Source organism: Bombina bombina, chromosome 4, assembly GCF_027579735.1.
Source record: "Bombina bombina isolate aBomBom1 chromosome 4, aBomBom1.pri, whole genome shotgun sequence".
Lineage (NCBI taxonomy): Eukaryota > Metazoa > Chordata > Amphibia > Anura > Bombinatoridae > Bombina > Bombina bombina.
In genome coordinates this window covers 247,581,327-247,601,640 of record NC_069502.1, presented here as the reverse complement: position 1 = coordinate 247,601,640, position 20,314 = coordinate 247,581,327, and positions in this window count along the sequence as shown.

The following is a 20,314-nucleotide window of genomic DNA, read 5'->3' as shown; positions in this document are numbered from 1 at the left end:
ACGAGTATTGGAAGAAGAGAGCGGTAGAGCCTCTACCGACTAGACTCCAACCGCAAAAAAAAGTCAGTAGTTAAGAGTTTTATGGGCTAACGCGGGAACATAAAGCTCTTAACTACTGTGCTATAAAGTACACTAACACCCATAAACTACCTATGAACCCCTAAACCGAGGCCCCCCATATCGCAAACCCTATAATAATTTTTTTTAACCCCTAATCTGCTGACCGGACATCGCTGCCACCTACATTATAGCTATGAACCCCTAATCTGCTGCCCCTAACATTGCCGACACCTATATTATATTTATTACCCCCTAATCTGCCCCCCCCTCCCAACGTCGCCGACACCTACCTACACTTATTAACCCCTAATCTGCCGACCGGACCTCGCCGCCACTATAATAAATGTATTAACCCCTAAACCGCCGCACTCCCGCCTCGCAAACACTATAATAAATATTATTAACCCCTAATCTGCCCTCCCTAACATCGCCGCCGCCTACCTACAATTATTAACCCCTAAACTCCCACCCCCAACGTCGCCGCTACTATAATAAAGTTATTAACCCCTAAACCTAAGTCTAACCCTAACCCTAACACCCCCCTAACTTAAATATAATTTAAATTAAACAAACTAAATTTAATATCATTAAATAAATTAATCCTATTTGAAACTAAATACTTACCTATAAAATAAACCCTAATATAGCTACAATATAACTAATAGTTACATTGTAGCTATTTTAGGATTTATATTTATTTTACAGGCAACTTTGTATTTATTTTAACTAGATACAATAGCTATTAAATAGTTAATAACTATTTAATAGCTACCTAGTTAAAATAATTACAAAATTACCTGTAAAATAAATCCTAACCTAAGTTACAAATACACCTAACACTACACTATCATTAAAGTGAAGGTAACGTTTTCCTGTTTTTTGCACATTATTGTATTATTTATATATTGTATAGTCTGATCGCCATATTTTTTTTTTAAATTCTTTATATATAAAAAATGTAAATAAAAAGGATTTTTTTTTACATACGCTTCCCTTCTTTACTCCTCCCTCCATGAATTTCCGGGTTTCTGAGACTGTGACGTATAGAGCGGTCCCACCCACTCTATACGTAGTACAAAAGCTCATTCTCGCTTACTTGAACAATTTGCGCATGCGTGACTTCGACTCAGTCAGTACTGAATTTGTTATTACAGACGATGGAATGAATGTTGTCAGTAGGGAATCCTTATTGCGTCTGCGCTAAACTGGAACGAGCTTTTGTTATAACAGGGAGGAAGTAAAGGCAACGCATGCGCATATCAATAAGTAATGCTGTGACGTAATATGAAGGCCGCCTAATGGCCAGTATTTCAATTGGATTGTCATTGTGACCGGGCTAAGAAAAACAAAACAAAAAACAGATTGTTTTAAAAGGGTAGAGAAATGGATTAAAAAACGGCAATAACTTAATAAATATAGCGAAATTAAAAAAATCATGAATTAAAGTCCAATTCAATTTGTGTGTATTTACAGGGAAAGCAATATAATAGATCACACTTTAAACTAATTAAATAAATTACCTACAATTATGTAAGCTAGAATACAATTAAATAAACTAAACTATAATACAAAAACAAACAAACACTAAATTACAGAAAATATATAAAAAATTACAATAAGTTTAAACTAATTACACCTAATCTAAGCCCCCTAATAAAATAAAAAAGCCCCCCAAAATAATAAAATGCCCTACCCTATCCTAAATTACAAAGTAATCAGTTCTTTTACCAGCCCTTAAAATGGCTTTTTGCAAGGCATTGCCCCAAAGTAATCAGCTCTTTTACCTGTAAATAAAAATACAATACCCCCCAACATTAAAACCCACCACCCACATACCCCTACTCTAAAACTCACCCGATCCCCCCTTAAAAAAACCTAACACTACCCCATTGAAGATCACCCTACCTGGAGCCGTGTTCACCCAGCCGGCACCGATGGGCCAGAAGTGGACATCCGGAGCGGCAGAAGTCTTCATCCGATCGGGGCAGAAGAGGTCCTCCAAGCGTTAGATGTCTTCATCCAAGCGGCATCTTCAATCTTCAATCAACTGGAGCGGAGCCATCTTGAATCCAGCCGACGCTTAGCCATCCTCTTCTTCGATGTCCTAACAGCAAATGAAGGTTCCTTTAAATGACGTCATTCAAGATGGCGTCCCTCGAATTCCGATTGGCTAATAGGATTCTATCAGCCAATCGGAATTAAGGTAGAAAAAATCTGATTGGCTGATGCAATCAGCCAATCAGATTGAAGTTCAATCCGATTGGCTGATCCAATCAGCCAATCGGATTGACCTCGCATTCTATTGGCTGTTCCGATCAGCCAATAGAATGCAAGGTCAATCCGATTGTTTTTTGTATTATAGTTTAGTTTATTTAATTGTATTTTAGCTTACATAATTGTAGGTAATTTATTTAATTAGTTTAAAGTGAAGGTAAAGTTTGATCTATTATATTGCTTCCCCTGTAAATACACAAAAATTGAATGGGACTTTAGTGTAGTGTTAGGTGTATTTGTAACTTAGGTTAGGATTTATTTTACAGGTAATTTTGTAATTATTTTAACTAGGTAGCTATTAAATAGTTATTAACTATTTAATAGCTATTGTACCTAGTTAAAATAAATACAAAGTTGCCTGTAAAATAAATATAAATCCTAAAATAGCTACAATGTAACTATTAGTTATATTGTAGCTATATTAGGGTTTATTTTATAGGTAAGTATTTAGTTTTAAATAGGATTAATTTATTTAATGATAGTAAATTTTGTTCGTTTAATTTAAATTATATTTAAGTTAGGGGGGTGTTAGGGTTATGATTAGACTTAGGTTTAGGGGTTAATAACTTTATTATAGTAGCGGCGACGTTGGGGGCGGGAGTTTAGGGGTTAATATTTGTAGGTAGGTGGCGGCGATGTTAGGGAGGGCAGATTAGGGGTTAATAATATTTATAATAGTGTTTGGGAGGCGAGAGTGCGGTGGTTTAGGGGTTAATACATTTATTATAGTGGCGGCGAGGTCCGGTCGGCAGATTAGGGGTTAATAAGTGTAGGTAGGTAGCGGCGACATTGTGGGGGGGAAGATTAGGGGGTAATAAATATAATATAGGTGTCGGTGATATTAGGGACAGCAGATTAGGGGTTCATAGCTATAATGTAGGTGGCGCGGTGTCCGGAGCGGCAGATTAGGGGCTAATAATATAATGCAGGTGTCAGAGATAGTGGGGGCGGCAGATTAGGGGTTAATAAGTATCAATGGGGCTGCATTAGGAGCTGAACGCTGCTTTTTTGCAGGTGTTAGGTTTTTTTGCAGCCAGCTCAGCCCCATTGTTTCCTATGGGGAAATTGTGCACAAGCACGTTTTTTCCAGCTTACCGCTACCGTAAGCAACTCTGGTATCGAGGGTTGAAGTGGAGCTAAATTATGCTCAATGCTCCCTTTTCTGAGGCTAATGCAGCCATTCAGACAACTCGTAATACCAGCGTTGTCTTAAGGGTGCGCTGGAAAAAAAAAGGAGCATTAGCACCGCGGGTCTTTACCGACAAAACTCTAAATCTAGGCGATAGTTTGCTCCACGGCCACCTGACCTCTTAACGGCCACTCACTAATCCTCTGTGTTATGATCTGATTACCGGGTGGTTTCCAGCATTTACACTGGAACACAGATGAACGCAAATGAAGCAGCCAGCAGTTATTCAGCCAATCACAAAACTGCTGAACGGAAAGGACCAACAAGCGATCGCACAGATCAAAACAAACCAGTTACTGGCTAGTAACATAGTGTGCATAACGGTTTGTTTTGTGTGATGTCATCACATTAAAAAAAAAACGTTATGCACGCTCTGTTACTAAATGAAGAAATTACCATAATTATATTGGTTAGTTGCCGTAGGTTGAACTTCCGGGATAGTCCAATTGTTTTGCGGGTGTCAGGGAGCAGCTATTTCAATGCGCGAGACTCCCGGAGCTTCCGGGAGACTTGGGATGTCTTAGATAGAGAGATAGAGAGATAGATAGATAGATAGATAGATAGATAAGACAATTACTGAGGTAAAAAGACAGATCATATAGTTTGATGAATAGATAAAAGATACACACACAATTATATTGCATGTATTATGTATGTTTGTATATATAGAGAATGATACCCTCTAAACTAATGTATTAGACAAACACATACATTATTTTGTGACTACAAATAACAAATGTGATAGTTTTAATAGCTACGAGAGTGGTCTATTTTAATCCATTAGAAGAGCTATGCAAAGTGCATTGGCTTATCTTGGGTTTTTCATAACTGAGGCCATCCCAATCAATTAGCAAGCAAGTAATTACATAGTTTTATAGAGGCTTTGCTGTGAGTTAACTGCAGCAGTGCTTTGCATTGAGAGAATTCAAAAGGGGTATTTCAGTCCTTAATAATATATATTCTAAGCAACTTTTATTTTTTAAGATACTCTCACTATACTAATTTAGCATCAATGACTTCTTGTAAACCTGTTCTACAGAATCTCAGCAATCCCAGATCTTGTGGGTTTGTTGGAAGATCTTTCAGCTTTCCCATTGGTAGCCATGCTGGCTGGGGCAAATATCCTGTTATTTAGGGACTGTCCAGGCTCTTCCTTGCTATGATAAACCATGATAATGCCCATGACACTCCCCAACCCACACACATAAATTAGAAGTGAATATGCCATTTATTAACAATAGTGAGCCAGCAATGAAAATGGTAGCATCATTCAATCAGCAACAGTAATGTAATTGCTTGCAAACTTGCTATCAAAATAATGCAGCTAGTGTGATTCGTACTCAACCCTTATGATGTCTTTTACTCTATGGCCCCCATTTCAGAAGCAGCGGGCAGTTGTTGCCAAGAAGAGAACCTGTGCGTCAACACTCTTTTGCAACCCCACCTTTGCTCTCACTCAAACTATTGTTTGTGAGAAGGTGTTGTCAATCAGCCCAGTAGCATTAGTCAGATGATTTTAGTCACCACTTCTCAGGTGGCAGAGAGGTTAGGAAGCAACAATCTTATGACCGTCACTTCATAACCTCTTGCTGCAGGTCTCATGAGTTAGCATTCACTGCAGCTTCATAAATGGAGCTCTATGTGTGAAGATTTTTATTATTTTTTATTATTATTATCAGGTATTTGTAGAGCGCCAACAGATTCAACAGCGCTATAAACATAGGCGGTATACAAGATAACATTTACATAGATCAAATGGGTAGAGGGCTTTGCCGAGAGTTGCACTGTTGTAGTCGGCTCTTGTGAAGGTGAACTTCAAACAGATGGGCTCATAGACTTGCATGCTAAGGGATTCAAGGGGATAGCAGTGGAGATAGGAAAGTTAGTGTAGTATAAGGTTATTACCTGGCTAGGCAAAAGTAAAGGATCTCAACTGCAGACTTAAAGAGAAATGGAAATGTATCACTTTGTTGAACAGGCTATTAATTAGCATAGACTGTATGGACAAAGTGAAATAAAGTTAATATATTTTACAGTGGAGGAAATAGGTCTGTATTTCTCTCTGTTCTTGAAACGGATACCAGAAAAGCAGAACTGTAACCTGATAATACCTGATTGAATCAGTATAGGAAGTCCCAGGGAATCAGGTTAACAGAATAGAAGTTAGATTCTTGTATATAAGCAGAGTTCCATATAACTCCTATAATGTCTTGCAAACAGGTAATGTAGGAAACAAATTGCTCAGGATATGATACGGCTCTGACCTTCCAAGAGGTAAGTTGGCAGGCTTTGATCAGAGGGAGTTAAGTGGAGAGTTTCCCTTTACAAGCTTAGACTGAGCAAAGTGGGTAAACATGTAACTTACTGCCTACGCTTATGACCACTATAGTGCAGAGTTCCGTAGGAGCTGATGGGAGGAGCTGAGGAGTTGAGTGACAGCGGCACAAGCGGCAGTGAAATCTGAAGCTCCGGTCACAGAGGAGGTTAACGGTTGTTTCCGTATGTGAGATAGAAACTGAAGGAGTCAGATCCGACTCAGAGTAAGACTTCAGGGTAGTTCTGAGGGTATGCGTGGTCACACTGGTAAGCGCTGAGGCTTGTAAAGCAGCTGCAGAGGAAGTGCCGATTACGGCAAAGGTTGAATGAAAGAAGAGCCTTAGTGCAGCAGTGTAAGATAATTCTCCTGAGGTATGATGACAGGTAAAAACCTGGTGACAGTAATAAACAAGTTTACAGGGAGTGCAGAATTATTAGGCAAATGAGTATTTTGACCACATCATCCTCTTTATGCATGTTGTCTTACTCCAAGCTGTATAGGCTTGAAAGCCTACTACCAATTAAGCATATTAGGTGATGTGCATCTCTGTAATGAGAAGGGGTGTGGTCTAATGACATCAACACCCTATATCAGGTGTGCATAATTATTAGGCAACTTCCTTTCCTTTGGCAAAATGGGTCAAAAGAAGGACTTGACAGGCTCAGAAAAGTAAAAAATAGTGAGATATCTTGCAGAGGGATGCAGCACTCTTAAAATTGCAAAGCTTCTGAAGCGTGATCATCGAACAATCAAGCGTTTCATTCAAAATAGTCAACAGGGTCGCAAGAAGCGTGTGGAAAAACCAAGGCACAAAATAACTGCCCATGAACTGAGAAAAGTCAAGCGTGCAGCTGCCAAGATGCCACTTGCCACCAGTTTGGCCATATTTCAGAGCTGCAACATCACTGGAGTGCCCAAAAGCACAAGGTGTGCAATACTCAGAGACATGGCCAAGGTAAGAAAGGCTGAAAGACGACCACCACTGAACAAGACACACAAGCTGAAACGTCAAGACTGGGCCAAGAAATATCTCAAGACTGATTTTTCTAAGGTTTTATGGACTGATGAAATGAGAGTGAGTCTTGATGGGCCAGATGGATGGGCCCGTGGCTGGATTGGTAAAGGGCAGAGAGCTCCAGTCCGACTCAGACGCCAGCAAGGTGGAAGTGGAGTACTGGTTTGGGCTGGTATCATCAAAGATGAGCTTGTGGGGCCTTTTCGGGTTGAGGATGGAGTCAAGCTCAACTCCCAGTCCTACTGCCAGTTTCTGGAACACACCTTCTTCAAGCAGTGGTACAGGAAGAAGTCTGCATCCTTCAAGAAAAACATGATTTTCATGCAGGACAATGCTCCATCACACGCGTCCAAGTACTCCACAGCGTGGCTGGCAAGAAAGGGTATAAAAGAAGAAAATCTAATGACATGGCCTCCTTGTTCACCTGATCTGAACCCCATTGAGAACCTGTGGTCCATCATCAAATGTGAGATTTACAAGGAGGGAAAACAGTACACCTCTCTGAACAGTGTCTGGGAGGCTGTGGTTGCTGCTGCACGCAATGTTGATGGTGAACAGATCAAAACACTGACAGAATCCATGGATGGCAGGCTTTTGAGTGTCCTTGCAAAGAAAGGTGGCTATATTGGTCACTGATTTGTTTTTGTTTTGTTTTTGAATGTCAGAAATGTATATTTGTGAATGTTGAGATGTTATATTGGTTTCACTGGTAAAAATAAATAATTGAAATGGGTATATATTTGTTTTTTGTTAAGTTGCCTAATAATTATGCACAGTAATAGTCACCTGCACACACAGATATCCCCCTAAAATAGCTATAACTAAAAACAAACTAAAAACTACTTCCAAAACTATTCAGCTTTGATATTAATGAGTTTTTTGGGTTCATTGAGAACATGGTTGTTGTTCAATAATAAAATGAATCCTCAAAAATACAACTTGCCTAATAATTCTGCACTCCCTGTATAATCCACAAGGAGAGCTTGAAATTAAACTGAGTAGCTTAGGATAGCAGGAGTGCTACATGCTGCTACAAGTGAAATAACTAAGCACCTGTTTACAGTCAGGTGAAGACTTAAATGCAGGTAGACAGAGATCATGTGATGAAAGGAAAACTGGAAAAGGCGGACTGGAATCCTTACATGTATGTTGTCTGCATCCCTGAATAGTATAGTCTTTAGGGAGCACTTGAAACTTTTAAATCTAGGGGAGTCTTGTAGAGCGAGGCAGATAGTTCCATAAGATGGGAGCCAATCTGGAGAAGTCTTGTAAACGGGAATGTGAGGAGGTAACAAGAGTGGAGCAGAGTAGGTGATCACGAGCGGAGCGAAGGAGATGGGAGGGAGAGTATCTGGAGACAAGGTCTGAGATATAGGGGGGCAGTGCAGTTGAGGGATTTGTATGTCAGAGTGAGAGTTTTGTGTTTAATCCTGGAGGCAAGAGGATGCCCATGAAGGGTTTGGCAGAGAGGTGCAGCAGATGAAGAGCAACGTGTAAGGAAGATGAGCCTGGCAGAGGCATTATTTATGGATTGTAAAGGAGCTAGGCAGCAGCTAGGGAGACCAGAAAGGACAGAGTTGCAGTAGTCGAGGTGGGAAAGGATGAGAGAGTAGATTAAAATCTTAGATGTGTCTTGTGTAAGGAAATGTCTAATTTTAGAGATGTTTTTAAGGTGAAAGCGGCAGGCTTAAGCCAAAGATTGAATGTGAGGAGTGAAAGAAAGATCTGAGTCAAGTGTGACCCCAAGACATCAGGCATGCGGGGTAGGAGTAATGATGGAATTATCAGCAAGGAAGGAGATAGGTCTGGTGCAGAGAGGTAGATTTGGGTGTCGCCAGCATACAAATGATATAGAAACCTGTGGGACTTTATTAAGGAACCTAATGATGACGTGTAGATTGAGAAGAGAAGGGAACAGAGGATAGAGCCTTGCAGTACCCCAACAGAAAGTGGTAATGAGGCAGAGATTTACAAGTATATTAGGAAAGCTAATATAATATAAAACAATTAGAATAATTTGCAGAATTTAAATTAGATAAAGTTCACAAAATGTAGCTATAAAGTAAAATTTATAAAATGAATACAAATACTGGGTCCAATAGAAACAGACATGCAATATTATTATAAATCACATTTCCCAAATAATGGGGAATGAAGGGAATAAGCAAATGTATTTATGTTATATTTCAGTAATAGTCCAGTGTGAGGAAGTTATATGTAAAATTATGTGAGGCGTTATGTATCTGTTATTGGAAGAAATATACTAAATGTGCCCTCTTTTATGGAGAAATCTTATATTTAAACGTTAAGATCACATTTTATATGTTTATCTCTCTGATTAATTTCATGTAACTATATTATTATAATATTATGCATAATAAAGAAAAACATACAAATATTCTGTAGTGTGAAATGGCCCTATTTTTTCCATAAGTATGATGATTTTTCACCTGATATTTTTTTTATTTTGGACAGGAAAATAAAATAATCTTGAAACACAACCAATATTGACTCCCTAACTCATTATTCCATGGGGGAAAAAAAACTGGTCTAAATTTTCATATATTATTATTCTTTATGTATAAAGCAGCATCAGATTCCGCAGCACTGCCCATGGGTACAAAGATAAAAGTACAACGGAGAAACAATACAATAAAAGACAACATTTTACAGACAACTACAGGTGGAATTGAGGGTCCTATTCCTGTGGGAATTTACAATCCAGATGGGTAGGAGTATGGGAAACAGGAGGTGGGGACTGCAAAGGTGAGAATGATATTAGTGAGGTGATAGATGATGGCAACTGTTAGGTAAGTGAAATGAATTTGTTACTTAGTCAGGTGATAAGTTTCCCTGAACAAAAAAGGTATTTAGGGAGCATTTAAAGGAGGACAGGTTAGGGAAAAGTCTGACAGTTCGAGGAAGTGCTTTCCAGAGGGTTGGCACCGCATGAGAGAAGTCATGTATTCTAGCATCGGAGGAGGTGATGGTAGAGGATGCAAATAGCAGGTCGTTATATCTTAGGGGGCGGGCTGGAGTATATTTGTTAATGAGAGAGGACAGGTAGGGTGGGGCAGAATTGGTGAGGGCTTTGTAGGTCAGGGTGGGAATTTTAAATTTAACTCTGCTATGAATGGGGAGCCAATAAAGGGACTCGCAGAGAGGTGCAGCAGAAACAGAGCGTTGGGAGAGGTTGATTAGCCTGGCAGAGGCATTTAGGATGGATTGAAGGGGAGAGAGGCGGGAGAGAATGAGGGCAGTTAGTAGGTTATTACAGTAGCCAACTCAGGAAAATTACCAGGGAGTGGATTAGCTGTTTAGTAGTTTCAGTGCTCAGAAACAGACACATATTGGAGATATTGTGTAGGTAGTTGCGGCAGGATAAAGAGAGCAATTGGATTTGGGGAATGAAGGATAGATTTGAGTCAAGTGTGACTCCAAGGCAGATGACTTGGGGTGATGGGGAGATAGTGGTGCCACCAACAGTGATAGAAACATTAGAGACGGGAGTAGAGTTAGAGGGGGGGGGGGATTAGAAGTAGTTCGGTCTTGTACATGTTTATTGTTAGGTGGTGAGAGGCCATCCAGGAGGAAATGCCAAATAAGCAGTTGCTGATGTGAGAATTGACAGAAGGAGTACAGGGGTGGATAGGTAGATCTGGATATCATCAGCAGGTGATAGTTGAAGGCATAGCTGTTGATAAGTTTACCCAGTGAAGAAGTATAAACAGAGAAGAGTAGAGGACCCAGGACAGAGCCTTGAGGTACTCTAACAGACAGAGGCAATAGAGAGTCACCAGCTGGATGGAGATGGAGAAGGATCTGTTAGAGAGATAAGAGTGAATCCAGGAAAGGGCAGTGTCACAGAGCCCAAGAGAGCTGAGAGTCCGTAGGAGGAGGTGATGGTCAACAGTGTCAAAGGCAGCAGAGAGTTCAAGTAAGATTGGTATAGAGTAGTAGCCATTGTTTTTAGCAGAAAGATAATCGTTATTAACCTTGATGAGGGCAGTCTCCGTTGAGTGTTGGGGACGGAAGCCAAATTGCAGGGGGTCGAGCAATGAGTTGGAGGACAGGAAGTGGGTTAGGTGATCGAAAACTAGTTTTTCAAGGATTTTTTAAGTTAGCGGGAGCAATGATATGGGGCGGTAGATTGCAGTAGAGTTAGGGTCAAGGGAGGTTGAGGATGGGGTGACCTTAGTATGTTTGAAGGAGGCAGGGAATGAACCGGTAGAAAGGGATAGTTTGAATATGTGAGCAAGAGCTGGAGTGAGAGTGGAAGACAGAGAAGGTATTATATGCGAAGGAATAGGGGTAATTGGGCAGGTAGTGAGGTGTGAGGAAGACAATAGGGAACCAACTTCATTCTCAGTGGTTTGGAGGAGGGTGCAGAGAGTGGCAGAGGGGGGGACTGGGAGTGAAGTAGAGAGATTGCAGGCTTATTGAAAAAATAGTCAGTCAGGTCTTGAGCACTGAATGCAGATGAAGGGGGCGGTGCAGGTGGGTAGAGGAGAGAGTTAAAATGGAGAAGAGTCTTTTAGGGTTTGAGGAGTGAGTGGATATAAGAGAAGAGAAGTAGGTTTACTTAGCTAAGTGAAGGGCAGAGGTGCATGAATAAAGAATGAACTTATAGTGGATAAAATCAGGTTCGTAGCGAGATTTCCTCCAGGCCTGTTCAGCAGTGTGGGATTATTTTTGTAGGTGGTGTGTTTGCTGAGAGTGCCATCGCTGGAGCTGATGATGTGGGGCTTTGCGTAGTTAGGGAGGAGCAAGAGTGTCAAGTGCAGAGGAGAGAGTATTGTTATAGTGGGATGTAGCTAGGTCGGGGCAGAATATCGTGGAAGTGTGGGGGAGGCGTTTTTGAATAAGGTTGGAAAGCTTAGGAGGATCTACAGTGTGCAGATTTCTACAGGTGCGGGGGGCGAGGGGGAGAAGTAGGTTTAGCCTGTATATTGAGATTAAAGGTGAGCAGATGGTGGTCTGAGATGGGAAATGGGCAACAGGCAACATCAGAGAGAGAGCAGAGATAGGAGAATACCAGATCAATAAAGTGTCCATCACGGTGAGTAGGGAATAGGGTGGATTGTGAGAGGCCGAAGGAGTTAGTGAGTGAGAGAAGTTTAGAGGCAGAAGGGACAGATGGATTATCAATGGGGATGTTGAAGTCCCCCATAATTAGAGTAAGTGTATTTGTAGAGAGAAAGTGAGGAAGCCAGGCAGCAAAGTTGTCAAGGAATTGGGAGGTTGGTTCAGGGGGCGATAGATAACTGCCACTCTGAGAGAGAGGGGGGAGAACAAGCGGATGCAGTGGACTTCGAAGGAGGAAGAGGAGAGAGATGGAAATGGAGATAGATACTGATAAGAGCAGGAGGGGGAGAGTAAGATCCCAACACCGCCACCATGTCTCTCACCTGGCCTAGGTGTGTGGCTAAAGTGGAGAGCACCATGTCTGAGAGTTGCAATGGAAGCAGTGTCAGAAGAAGATACCCAGGTCTCAGTAATTGCTAGAAGATTGAAAGCATTGGAAACAAACAGGTTGTGAACAGTTGTATGTTTGTTACAGGCAGAGCATGTGTTCCAGAGAGCACAAGAAAAGAGAGGGGATAAGAGCTATGGGTTAATAGAGATCAGATTGTTAGTATTGTGTGACCTAGGGTTTTTACAGTGGGAGACTGAGCGAGAGTATAAAAGTGTGGTGATAGCTGCAGGGCCAGGGTTAGGAGAGACATCACCAGCAGCACATCACCAGCAGCAAGCAGTAGTAGGAGTGTGAGTGACAGAAGGTGAGAGTGAGACTTGCAGGAGCGGGTATAATTAGACCCAGGTGAGTTAGATGGGGAAGTGTTTCTAAGGAGACAGAGTAGTTCATGAGAGGACACCATAGGGGATAAGAGAAGGGAGGGTGTAGGGTTGCCATCTTTTGTCCAAAAAAATCCTGGACACTTTTTAAGTGGGCATGGAGAGGGCGTGGTTTGAGGCATGGTTTGGGGGCGTGGTTTGTCACAGTCTCAAATTCATTATGAAATTAATTTATATATATATATATATATATATATATATATATATATAATATATACCGGTATATATACAGGTGGCCCTCATTTTACAACGGTTCAATTTACACAGTTTCAGAATAACAACCTTTTTTTCCAGTCATGTGACTGCTATTTAAAAGCATTGAGAAACAGTGCATTTATTAAAATAGCCAGTAGGTGGAGCTGTCCTCTTGTGTTGCAGCAAAGCCAAGCAAGCTGAAATTAACCAGTTTAACTAGACCTGAGCTATCGAGCAGATTTCAAAGAAACAAGATCTTCCTGTCTATAAATCAGTCTAAATTGGAATGTATAGAAATAACTGTTTTCAGAAAAATGCAAGTGAAGTCTGTGTGATTATTTTATTAGGTTTATAATGCTGTTTAGCAAATGTTTTTGTTCATTTAACTTAGTTTAATTATATATTCTGTGTTGTGTGATTATTTTATTAGGTTTATAATGCTGTTTAGCATTTAAAGTCTTCATTTCAAAGCTTTAAAAATAATGTATTAGGTGTTACTTATGACAATTTTGAGAGGGGCCTGGAACCTATCTCCCTCACGTCCCATTGACTTACATTATAAAATGGGTTTCAATTTACAACGGTTTCAATTTTTACAACCATTCCTTCTGGAACCTAACCCCGGGTAAACTGAGGGCTACCTGTATATATATTATATACTATATATATATATATATATATATATATATATATATATAAAATATACGACACAGCAGGGAAGCTTATGTAACCCTCCATTGTAGTGGAATAGAATAAAAGAGAAAAGCTTGAGGGTTTAGTGAGGCTTTAGAGGCTGAATTTAGTGAATCTGACCCACTGTCTCCTCTTCTCAAGCTTCCAGTACCTACTATCTCTGTTATACAGATTCTTTATCACTAAGAGTCTCAGTCACCCAGATATTCTGTCAACCAGATTCGGCTAACTCTGTGAGTATTATACAGCAGAGGAACGAGAATCCCAGTTTCCTGTTCACAGGCAACAGCTAGAAATTGAACAGTGGATTATGCTTGTGTTTGTTTGAGGGGGGGGGGGCATGCCATGCCCTGCCCTGTCACAGTACCATCTCTCCTGCAGACTCCACCTACCCGGTTAGTAAACCCGGGCTAAGCGCTCCTCTGGCGAGTTTATTTTTTGTAAAGTCTGTGCTCGAGTCACTGCTGTGCCAGGGGAGCGCTTAGCCTGGGGCATTTGAGGCTAGTTCCGGGACACTGGACACATAGAGGGGTAGATATCAACGCGTCTACTTTTCCTGCCTTCGCCGGTTCAATACGCCCGCCTAAGCTCGCCTACCATCGCCGCCGCGGACCTGCAAAATTTCGCCTAAGTTATCAATAAAGCTGTCAAAAAGCCACGCACCAAGTACGGGGCGATGAGCAGCGGATTGTGAGAGTTATCACTCATCCGATCTCGCTGCTCTTCGGCTTTTTTACAGCTTTATTGCTAGCTTGTCACTAAGCACCCACACTAACTACACTGTTCTACCCCCTATACCGGCGCCTCCGGAGCCTCCCGCAACTAAATAAAGTTAGTAACCCCTAAACCGCAACTCTTATAAATGTATTAACCCCTAAACCGCCGCTCCCGGACACTGCCGCAACCTACATTATACCTAGTAACCCCTATCCTGCCCCCCCTATACTGCCGTGCTATATAATAAAGTTATTAACCCCTATCCTGCTGATCCCGCACCTCGCCGCAACTAAATAAATAGTTTAACCCCTAAACCGCCGCTCCCGGTCCCCGCCGCAACCTATATTAAACTTATTAACCCCTAATCTGCCCCCCTACACACTTAAATATTAATTAAATAAATCTAAATAATATTTCTCTTATTAACTAAGTTAATCCTATTTAAAACTAAATACTTACCTTTAAAATAAACCCTAATATAGCTACAATATAAATAATAATTATATTGTAGCTATCTTAGGATTTATTTTTATTTTACAGGTAACTTTCAATTTATTTTAACTAGGTACAATAGCTATTAAATAGTTATTAACTATTTAATAGCTACCTAGCTAAAATAAAGAGAAATAAATTACCTGTAAAATAAAAACTAACCTAAGTTACAATTACACCTAACACTACACTATACTTTAATAAATTATTCCTATTTAAAACTAAATACTTACCTGTAAAATAAACCCTAAGATAGCTACAATATAATTAATAATTACATTGTAGCTATTTTAGGATTTATATTCATTTTACAGGTAACTTTGTATTTATTTTAGCTAGTTAGAATAGTTATTAAATAGTTATTAACTATTTAATAACTACCTAGCTAAAAGAAATACAAAATTACCTGTAAAATAAATCCTAACCTAAGTTACAATTAAACCTAACACTACACTATCATTACATTAATTAAATAAATTAACTACAATTAAATACAATTACATAAAATAACTAAAGTACAAAAAATAAAAAAAGCTAAGTTACAAAAAATAAAAAAAATAAATTACAAACATTTAAAAAATATTACAACAATTTTAAGCTAATTACACCTAATCTAAGCCACCTAATAAAATAACAAAGCACCCCAAAATAAAAAAATTCCCTACCCTATTCTAAATTAAAAAAGTTCAAAGCTCTTTTACCTTACCAGCCCTTAAAAGGGCCTTTTGCGGGGCATGCCCCAAAGAAAACTGTTCTTTTGCCTGTAAAAGAAAAATACAACCCCCCCAATATTAAAATCCACCACCCACATACCGTTAATCTAACCCAAACCACCCTTAAATAAACCTAACACTACCCCCCTGAAGATCATCCTACCTTGAGTTGTCTTCAGCCAGCCGACCCACCGATGGAACCGAAGAGGAGATCCGGAGCGGCAGAAGTGATCCTCCAAGGGGCGCTGAAGAAGTCTTCCATCCGATAAAGTCATCATCCAGACGGCGCTGAAGAAGTCTTCCATCCGGGCGATGTCATCTTCCAAGTGGCGCTGAAGAAGTCTTCCATCCGGGCGATGTCATCTTCCAAGCGGGGTCTTCAATCTTCTTTCTTCAGGATCCATCTTCATCCCACCGACGCGGAACATCCTTCTTTCCCGACGGACTACTGACGAATGAAGGCTCCTTTAAGGAACGTCATCCAAGATGGCGTCCCTTCAATTCCGATTGGCTGATAGGATTCTATCAGCCAATCGGAATTAAGGTAGGAAAAATCTGATTGGCTGATTAAATCAGCCAATCAGATTGAAGTTCAATCCGATTGGCTGATCCAATCAGCCAATCAGATTGAGCTCGCATTCTATTGGCTGTTCCGATCAGCCAATAGAATGCGAGCTCAATCTGATTGGCTGATTCAATCAGCTAATCAGATTTGTCCTACCTTAATTCCGATTGGCTGATAGAATCCTATCAGCCAATCGGAATTGAAGGGACGCCATCTTGGATGACGTCCCTTAAAGGAGCCTTCATTCGTCGGTAGTCCGTCGGGAAAGAAGGATGTTCCGCGTTGGCGGGATGAAGATGGATCCTGAAGAAAGAAGATTGAAGACCCCGCTTGGAAGATGACATCGCCCGGATGGAAGACTTCTTCAGCGCCGCTTGGAAGATGACATCACCCGGATGGAAGACTTCTTCAGCACCGCCTGGATGATGACTTCATCGGATGGAAGACTTCTTCAGCGCCCCTTGGAGGATCACTTCTGCCGCTCCGGATCTCCTCTTCGGTTCCATCGGTGGGTCGGCTGGCTGAAGACAACTCAAGGTAGGATGATCTTCAGGGGGGTAGTGTTAGGTTTATTTAAGGGGAGTTTGGGTTAGATTAGGGGTATGTGGGTGGTGGGTTTTAATGTTGTGGGGGGGATTGTATTTTTCTTTTACAGGCAAAAGAGCTGAATTCTTTGGGGCATGCCCCGCAAAAGGCCCTTTTAAGGGCTGGTAAGGTAAAAGAGCTTTGAACTTTTTTAATGTAGAATACGGTAGGGAATTTTTTTATTTTGGGGGGCTTTGTTGTTTTATTAGGGGGCTTAGATTAGGTGTAATTAGCTTAAAATTGTTGTAATATTTTTTAAATGTTTGTAATTTATTTTTTTATTTTTTGTAACTTAGCTTTTTTTATTTTTTGTAACTTAGCTTTTTTTATTTTTTGTACTTTAGTTAGTTTATGTAATTGTATTTAATTGTAGTTATTTGTATTTAATTTATTTAATTAATGTAATGATAGTGTAGTGTTAGGTTTAATTGTAACTTAGGTTAGGATTTATTTTACAGGTAATTTTGTATTTCTTTTAGCTAGGTAGTTATTACATAGTTAATAACTATTTAATAACTATTCTAACTAGCTAAAATAAATATAAAATTACCTGTAAAATAAATATAAATCCTAAAATAGCTACAATGTAATTATTAATTACATTGTAGCTATCTTAGGGTTTATTTTACAGGTAAGTATTTAGTTTTAAATAGGATTAATTTATTTAAGTATAGTGTAGTGTTAGGTGTAATTGTAACTTAGGTTAGGATTTATTTTACAGGTAAATTTCTCTTTATTTTAGCTAGGTAAGCTATTAAATAGTTAATAACTATTTAATAGCTATTGTACCTAGTTAAAATAAATTGAAAGTTACCTGTAAAATAAAAATAAATCCTAAGATAGCTACAATATAATTATTATTTATATTGTAGCTATTTTAGGGTTTATTTTCAAGGTAAGTATTTAGTTTTAAATAGGATTAATTTAGTTAATAATAGAAATATTATTTAGATTTATTTAATTAATATTTAAGTTGGGGGGTGTTAGGGTTAGGGTTAGACTTAGGTTTAGGGGTTAATACATATATTATAGTTGCGGCGGGGTCAGGGAGCGGCGGTTTTAGGGGTTAATACATATATTATAGTTGCGGCGGGGTCAGGGAGCGGCGGTTTAGGGGTTAATATATATATTATAGTTGCGGTGGGGTCAGGGAGCGGTGGTTTAGGGGTTAACATATTTATTATAGCTTGAGGTGGGGTCAGGGAGCGGCGGTTTAGGGGTTAACATATTTATTATAGCTTGCGGTGGGCTCCGGGAGCGGCGGTTTAGGGGTTAATCATTTTATTAGAGTGGCGGTGGGCTCCGGGAGCGGCGGTATAGGGGGTAATAACTTTATTTAGTTTCGGCGGTGTAGGGGGGCAGATTAGGGGTGTTTAGACTTGGGGTACATGTTAGGGTGTTAGGTGTAGACAGCTCCCATAGGAATGAATGGGATGTCTGGCAGCAGCGAACATGAACTTTCACTATGGTCAGACTCCCATTGATTCCTATGGGATCCGCCGCCTGCAGGGCGGCGGATTGAAAACCAGTTACGCTGGGCCGGAAAAGTGCCGAGCGTACCTGCTATTTTTTTGATAACTAGCAAAAGTAGTCAGATTGTGCCGCACTTGTGTGCGGAACATCTGGAGTGACGTAAGAATCGATCTGTGTCGGACTGAGTCTGGCGGATCGAAGCTTACGTCACTAAATTCTACTTTTGCCGGTCTCCTGCCTTTGATAACTAAGGCGAATCAGCCTCGCCACAAATACACTGCGGAATTCCAGCATATTTGAGGTTGACGGCTTGATAACTACCCCCCATAGTCTCAGACCTGGACTGTCCCGGTGAAACTGGGGCGGGTGGCAACCCTAAGAGGGTGAGATATGGATAGTGTGGGGGCAGTTATTGTTATAGGGACATGCAGATAGTTTTAGGAGAAGGGCAGACAGAAAGAGTAGAAAAGACAAGGAGATCATTGTGCAGGTGTATAGTTAGTAAGTTTTAACTGTTAGGGGGACTGTAGTTTCTAACTACAGTTAGTAACTCTGTCACTTGTAACAGAGCCTCTTTGAGCAGAGAGCCAGACTCAGAGAGCCTGTGGTCTGCTGTTTATAGCAGTGAGCTCTAAGATAATGCATTTAACTCCACAGGATACAAGAAAAAATAAAATAAAAAAATAATAAGCAACCAATAAAATACTGATTTTTTTTACTATTTTCAATATTGCCATAGCAATATTTTTACACAAAGCAGCAAACTGAGTGTGTACCAGGTTGTTGACTAGTAGAGATGTTCTGTGCACAATGCTCTGTAGCCTGGGCTTTCTTAAAAATGCTGAAAATTCCCTACATAATCCAACTACTGATTGGTAGCATTTTGAAGAAAACATACGCCTAGATTTAGAGTTTTGTCGGTAAAGACCCGCAGTGCTAACGCTGCTTTTTTTCCCCCAGCGCACCCTTAAGACAATGCTGGTATTACGAGTTGCCTGAATGGCTGCGTTAGCCTCAGAAAAGGGAGCGTTGAGCATAATTTAGCTCCACTTCAACCCTCAATACCAGCGCTGCTTACTGTAGCGGTAAGCTGGAAAAACGTGCTTGTGCACGATATCCCCATAGGAAACAATGGGGCTGAGCTGGCTGGAAAAAAAATTAACACCTGCAAAAAAAGCAGCGTTCAGCTCCTAACGCAGCCCCATTGTTTCCTATGGGGAAACACTTTCTAAGTCTACACCTAACACCCCAACATGAACCCCGAGTCTAAACACCCCTAATCTTACACTTATTAACCCCTAATCTGCCGCCCCCAACATCGCCGACACCTATTTATATTTATTACCCCCTAATCTGCCCCCCCAACGTCGCCGCCACCTACCTACACTTATTAACCCCTAATCTGCCGACCGGACCTCGCCGCCACTCCCGCCTTGCAAACACTATAATAAATTGTATTAACCCCTAATCTGCCCTCCCTAACATCGTTGCATCTACCTACAATTATTAACCCCTAATCTCCCGTCCCCAACGTCGCTGCTACTATAATAAAGATATTAACCCCTAAACCTAAGTCTAACCCTAACACCCCCCTAACTTAAATATAATTTAAATGAATCTAAATAAATTTACTATAATTAAATAAATTATTCCTATTTAAAACTAAATACTTACCTATAAAATAAACACTAATCTAGCTACAATATAACTAATAGTTACATTGTAGCTATTTTAGGATTTATATTTATTTTACAGGCAACTTTGTATTTATTTTAACTAGGTACAATAGCTATTAAATAGTTAATAACTATTTAATAGCTACCTAGTTAAAATAATTACAAAATTACCTGTAAAATAAATCCTAACCTAAGTTACAAATACACCTAACACTACACTATCAATAAATTAATTAAATAAATTACCTACAATTAGCTAAACTAAAATACAATTAAATAAACTAATCTATAATACAAAAAAAACAAACACTAAATTACAGAAAATAAAAAAAATACAAGAAGTTTAAACTAATTACACCTAATCTAAGCCCCCTAATAAAATAAAAAAGCCCTCCAAAATAATAAAATGCCCTACCCTATTCTAAATTACATAGTAATCAGCTCTTTTACCAGCCCTTGAAAGGGCTTTTTGCGGGGCATTGCCCCAAAGTAAT